The sequence below is a fragment of the Bombina bombina genome, chromosome 1, assembly GCF_027579735.1.
Source record: "Bombina bombina isolate aBomBom1 chromosome 1, aBomBom1.pri, whole genome shotgun sequence".
In the NCBI taxonomy this organism is placed as follows: Eukaryota; Metazoa; Chordata; class Amphibia; order Anura; family Bombinatoridae; genus Bombina; species Bombina bombina.
The window spans coordinates 688,787,968-688,795,080 of NC_069499.1; positions in this window are offsets into that span (position 1 = coordinate 688,787,968).

Consider the following 7,113-nt stretch of genomic DNA (forward strand, 5'->3'; position numbering starts at 1 on the left):
GGAGGGTCGGTTCACTTTATTTTGTTTTTTGTGTGTGAGACATTTCCTCATTTTTGTGCATGTATCATACTTTAGTCAACTATTAACAGCTATACTGCATCACTTTTAATTTGATTCATCATTTGGGTAGCATGTCCCTCTAACATACTGTTATACATAACTACATAAATGATTTCCTTAGGATAGGATTACTGCCTTTCTTGGTCTCCATTAGAACACTTAAAAAACTCTATTTCCATAGGGTGTCAACGATACTTGCATGAGTCTGTAAAACTTCTGACGTTATTTTGGCGAACATTGAAGTTTTACATAATAATCTGCGATGTTGTGTGGAGATAAAGTTAATGAAATTCACCCTTATATACACAACTTTTTCAACAAAAATTATAGGTGGCAAACTCTCCTTTGAGCTCCTCATTACAACAGATCATTGCAAGCATTTTAAGGCCTTCCATCATACTTTATATCCCATCCAGTAAAGTAAAGGATATATATCGTACCCCAATAAATAAAAAAAAGTTATAAAAATGGCTCCTTTGTTCAACAAGAAACATGGACAATTCTGTCCTCTTATAAAAAGTAGAATCCTAAATCAGGGATGTCAACTGGAGAGCGAGCCATGAACCACATGCGGCCCTCTGCACAAGTTTTTTTGGCCCCTGAGAAAAATTAGAACGAAGAATGCATGCCATAGTTTTTGTGGCCCCAGCAAAAACTGAAACTAAAAAAATGTGATTTATTAAAACTTTTCGTTAAATGGAGGAGAGTAATTCTCACACTACCAGAAAATACTCAGAAACAACTGGTGGCAACATTCCATAAATCAGATTACTTCGGTATGACAATTTTAACTGGCATGTTTCCAAGATCTTGGATGGGGTAGTACGAGGGAGTGTGGGTGGGAGGAAGAATAGTAGTGTAGGAGGTGTGTTTCCCTTTTTTCTTTTCTTTTTTTGTGTCTCTGTTGTTCACTGCTGCCGATTGTATATGATATATATACATTTGAGATATCATATCTCCAGTTTAGAGGAATGAAGGTAACAAGAAAGAAATAAGTCTTTAGAAAAATTCATTATTTTGTTGTTGTATGATTAGCATTCTACAATGTACTTGAATTGAGCATTGGTTATGTTACAACAACATATGTATAATATATAAGAATGTCTTTCCCGTATTTGGTTATTGTCAATATATTTCAATAATAATACAATATATATATAAAAAAAAAAAAGTACTTTCGGGAGTTCTGGTGAGCGAGCAAACAAGAAAATATATTATTATTTGTGTGTTTAATAGCCATACATTTATAAGGGACCCTTTAGGCTTCTTAAAAATTGATTTGCGGCCCTTAAGGCTTCTAAAAAAAATGATATGCGGCCCCCAACGATAGGAGGTTGGACATCCCTGCCCTAAATGATTGTATTCTTTAAATCATTTCAAGATAGAGGATATTAATTTCCTCAGGGACAATCTATTCAATAAAACCCGGATCATAATTTTTTTTTTACACCCAGTTTGGTTTATCAAGTAAACAGATAAAATAAACAGACTTTCCGTAATGGTCAGACTGATGAATCATATAAATCAAAAAATACATGCTAAAGGGGTTTTCTGAAAGGATTAGAATTGTAGTGACTTTGAAAAGCCCACAAAACCCAATGTAATCACTTACACTGGTCTAATGGATTGGAATAAATTCATTTGAATATCTTAAAAATAATTTAAAGGGACTTGTACTCATATTTTTTTCAAGTATTTGGAAGAGCAGCAGTTAAACATGTTTGTATCCTCTATCTATCTATGAATATATATATATATATATATATATATATATTGCTGTTTTTAAATATGGCTATTAAATGCTAAGTTTTATTACACAAGACCAATGAGTGCTAACTTCTGTATATAATATACATATAAAGTGAAAGTGTATGTCTGTGTACAACTGAGACTGTGCTCCTCATTGGCTGGTAGTGACAACTCCCTCGGAATAAAAATGGTTTATTCAACACAGGAACACCCATTTTTCAAAAAATATGAACTTATATTAGATTTTGAATTATTGCCATTATAATTCAAAAGTTGTAAGTATTTGAAAACATGAAGAAAAAACAAACAGGTTAATAGTGCAATATTAACTGCGTATGTGCACAATACTTAAAGTGAAGGTCGATTTTGATGAATTAGTGCCCATTTTTTAATTATCCTATTAAAAACAAGGGCACTTTAATTAATCAAAACTGACATTTCAATTGTTTTCTTCAAAAACTTACCTTTTAATCCTGACAGCCGCTGCAGCGATTCCCTGGCCGTCGGAAGCGTCTTCATACATCAGAAATTACGAATCTGGCTTCCTCCAATCACGTCCCCCCCCCCCCCGGGGGAATCATGGACTGAGGCAGCGCTGTGATTGGAGGAAGCCAGATTCGTCATTTTGGACCCGCGAAGAGGAAGGAGGAAGCGCTACAGCGCCTGTCAGGATTAAAGTTTTTGAAGAAAACGAGTGAAATGTCAATTTTGATGAATTAAAGTGCCCTTGTTTTTAATAGGATTATTAAAAACCGGGCACTAATTCATCAAAATTGACCTTCACTTTATATGGATACTGAACCCAATTTTTTTTCATGATTCAGATACAGCATGCAATTTTAAACAACGTTCTAATTTACTCCTGTTATTATTTTTTCTTCGTTCTCTTGGTATCTTTATTTGAAAAAGCAGGAATGTAAGCTTACAAGCCGACTTATCTTTGGTTCAGCACCTGGGTTCAGCTTGATGATCGGTGGCTAAATGTACCCACCAATCAACAAGCGGTATCCTTGATGCTAAACCAAAAATGGGATGGCTCGTAAGCTTACATGCTTGCTTTTTCAAATAAAGATACAAAGAGAACGAAGAAAAATTTAAAATAGAAGTAAATTAGAAAGTTGCTTAAAATGTGTCTATCTGAATCATGAAAGAAAAAAAATTGGGTTCAGTATCCCTTTAAGTGTTGTAAAATATGAGAAACGTTATGGCACAACCTCTGCAAAAGAGGTTAAAGAAAGTCAGCTCCAGAGCAGCAATGTGCTACTGGGAACTAGATGAACACATCTGATGAGCCAACGACAAGAGCCACCAATCACCAGCAGCAGTTGTTCATTAACAATACCTTGGTATGTTTTAAACAATGGATATCAATACTAAGTACATTTGGTAATATAAGTAAATTAAAAGTCTCTTAAAATTGTATACTCTATGTGAATCATGAACGTTTAATTTAGACTTTCATGTCTCTTTACAGATCTTAAAAAACAACTTAATTAAAGTTTTGTAGTCATTATAATTCAAAATACACATACCAAACACACTTATATAGACAGTCAATGTTATTAATTATAGAAGGGCTGATCAAACTACATAAGTGTGTATGTATTTTTTTATATATACTGTATATTTAAATACTATATATATATATATGATATAAAACACAAATTGCATTAGTTTACATCTTAATTTTGCAGTCAAAATTCTTTTTTTGCAGTAAGTTCTTTTAGCCAAAACAATTCTTCAAAAGCAGGACAGTGAAGTTTCATTTAGAAAAAAGAAAAGAAAATCACAACAGAACTGAAAATGGATTCTCTTGAAATAAAAGACAACGCTTTCTACAGCACAAAGAAGAATCCTATGCACTTGAGTTACAAGAAATATGACCTTAGTGTAGTGAAAGTCACAAGGAGCTAATACACTGTACAGAGTCACATGACAGAAGGTCACCCTTACTGTTTCTGCCAGAATATCCATGTATGGTCAGGTTTGTAGTAAGGAAGCATTCATTAAATGTAGCTCCTCCTCTCTAGCCTCGATGCTTTCAATAGCTTCTAGCTATACTTGCACGTTTACGATAAGGTTTGCAATGACTGACCTCTACTGGACACCATTGGGAATTACATATTAAAGATACTTGACAGATAGACATAAGATTCCAAGATTCTCACATGCGGTGAATTTCTGCTAGAGACAGTGTATGCAGGAGAAGAAGATGAAACTTTTTTTTTTTTTATTAAAGGGACAGTATACACTAAAATTGTTATTATTTAAAAAGATAGATAATGCCTTTACTACCCATTCCACAGCTTTGCACAACCAACATTGTTATATTAATATACTTTATAACATTGAAACCTCTAAATTTCTGCCTGTTTCTAAGCCTCTCCTACAGACAGCCTCTTATCACATGCTTTTTTATTTGCTTTTCCCAACAGGAGACTGCTAGTTCATGTGGGCCATATAGATAACATTGTGCTCACGTTTGTGGAGTTATTTAAGAGCGCACAAGACAGCACTAATTGGCTAACATGCAAGTTAATAGATAATAAATACAAAGTCATGTGATCATGGGGCTGTCAGAAGATTCTAAGATACAAGGTAATCAAATGGGTAAAAAGTGTATTAATATAACGGTGTTGGTTATGCAAAACTGGGGAATGGGTAATAAAGGGATTAACTATCTTTTAAAACAATAAAAGTATCAGATGTAGATCCAGGTCTGGTTTGTGCTGCTATTGTTTGTGTAATCTGTCTTTTAATATGGAGGGGAGGGAGGAAGGTCTGCTTCTTCTGCTTTCCCAGCCCCTTTCACTGGGTGTCCCAGCCTAACCTCATCAATAATGTTTAACTGGAAGCTTCTAAGTACGTTTTTAAAAGGTTTTATACTGGATTTTTAGATCAGCATCTGTGCATATTATTCTTTATAATAGTGTCTATTACATGCAGTTATATGAAAATTGGTGTATACTGTCCCTTTAATGCCCTATAGACCTTAGAGAGATTATGATCAGACTATAATTTATCCAATGAAGCACAAAAATTAAATCAGAGGTCCCAGATTAAAATATTGACAAATGTCCTTAGGATCAAAGAGCCAACTACAAAAGTTGGGAGACATAACAGACCTTTTTGTTTGTCATGACAGAATATTTGTGTATAGATGATATTTATTAGGTAATATACCCACATGTATTATGTAGTGCAATAGATCTAGAAATTATATGCCTCATTAAGAAAACGGACACCTTTCTTGTGATTGTTTTTGCCTATGCTCAATAGCATACATGTAATAACTGCACAGCATAACCCAGAAACAAACAATTCTAGGGATGATTTCAAATGATTATTTGCTTATAATAATATTCTAACACACATACGAGAAATGTCACTATGCACAGGGCTTTTATTTCTATATTGATTTTTTTCCATCTATATCAAGCATAGCCTTAAAAATCCCACCCTTGTCAGTAAAATACTGGCTGAATAGCAACACTTCTATTTCCTACTTTTTGGTATTCCCCTTGTATCCTATATACTGCCAGCTGTATGCGCACCCAGTAGTATATGCAGGGGCGAAACTACAGGGGGTGCAGAGGTCTAAACTGCGACTGGGCCCCTGAAGGTGGGGGCCCAGCTTAAATTTTTTTTTTTTTAATAAAAAACATTGACCTGCCACTGCCTGCACTGATCATTCAAGAAATAGCAGCACCTTAATTTATAACATATCTTTTATTGCAGATACAAAATTGCAACGTTTTCGGGGGGTCAGCCCCTTAATCATGCATATAGTTACATCACATCCTGTATGCCTTAAATAGCCAACTAACTATGTCTCAAGACACTCCCATTCACCTGTGCACACCTGAGTATGCCACCACCTAGTGGCTATTATTGTTCATAACATACAAATAAACAAAAGTTAAAAATAAATACAAAGATAAAGTGACATAATGGAGCAGCTATCCACTTTTAACAAATTATTCAGAATATAATATCCTCCTTACATAATCCATCAGAAGATACATTCCTATTATATCATACAGTTTATTACACCAATTCAGAGAAAATAGATCAATAAATAATGTATCTGTTAATAAAATACTGACCAATCTATCTCTTTATTCATACCATTTGGTGACAGTGTATTTTAATACACTGATCCAGAATGCTTCCTTTTGCTTAAGTCTCAATTCTCTGTTCCCACCTTTCCGCGGTCTCTCAATATGGTAAATAATTTGGAAACGTAACTAACTGATTGTATGACCTGCTTCTAAAAAATGACTGACAACAGGAGATGTTATAACTTTACGTCTAATGTTACTTTTGTGTTCTACGATCCTCTCTCTGACCATCCTGAAATGCAATCCAGGTATTTTGGAATTTACTAGCATGCCAATGCCTGTGTACAAACGGAACAATAATTTGCGTGATTAACTTATCAGAGCAGATTTTGGTTCCTCAGCATCTTTAAGACAAACTTATATTTCAGAGGTAAAGCAAGGATGTTTTCCATGCTTACAATGTTCAAATTGTAATTCTATGATCAAGGGATCCCAATTTTCGCACCCCCTCACTGGAAAAAAAATTAATATAAGAAGGGAGACCACAAGGATGGTCAGAGAGAGGATCATAGAACACAAAAGTAACATTAGACGTAAAGTTATAACATCTCCTGTTGTCAGTCATTTTTTAGAAGCAGGTCATACAATCAGTCAGTTACGTTTCCAAATTATTGACCATATTGAGAGACTGCGGAGAGGTGGGAACAGAGAATTGAGACTTAAGCAAAAGGAAGCATTCTGGATCTTTAAATTAGATACACTGTCACCAAATGGTATGAATAAAGAGATTGATTGGTCAGTATTTTATTAACAGATCCATTATTTATTGATCTATTTTCTCTGAATTGGTGTAATAAACTGTATGATATAATAGGAATGTATCCATTATGTCACTTTATCTTTGTATTTATTTTTAACTTTTGCATGTTATGAACAATAATAGCCACTAGGTGGTGGCATACTCAGGTGTGCACAGGTGAATGGGAGTGTCTTGAGACATAGTTAGTTGGCTATTTAAGGTATACAGGATGTGATGTAACTATATGCATGATTAAGAGGCTGACCCCCCGAAACGTTGCAATTTTGTCTCTGCAATAAAAGCTATGTTATAAATTAAGGTGCTGCTATTTCTTGAATGGACTGTGATATTAAGGAGTTAGCCAGTGGCTCCTTTTAGCCTGAACCTTTTTATCATTTTGGCTGCCGGACCTATCGAGTGTTTGCTGATACTATTGCCACTGAC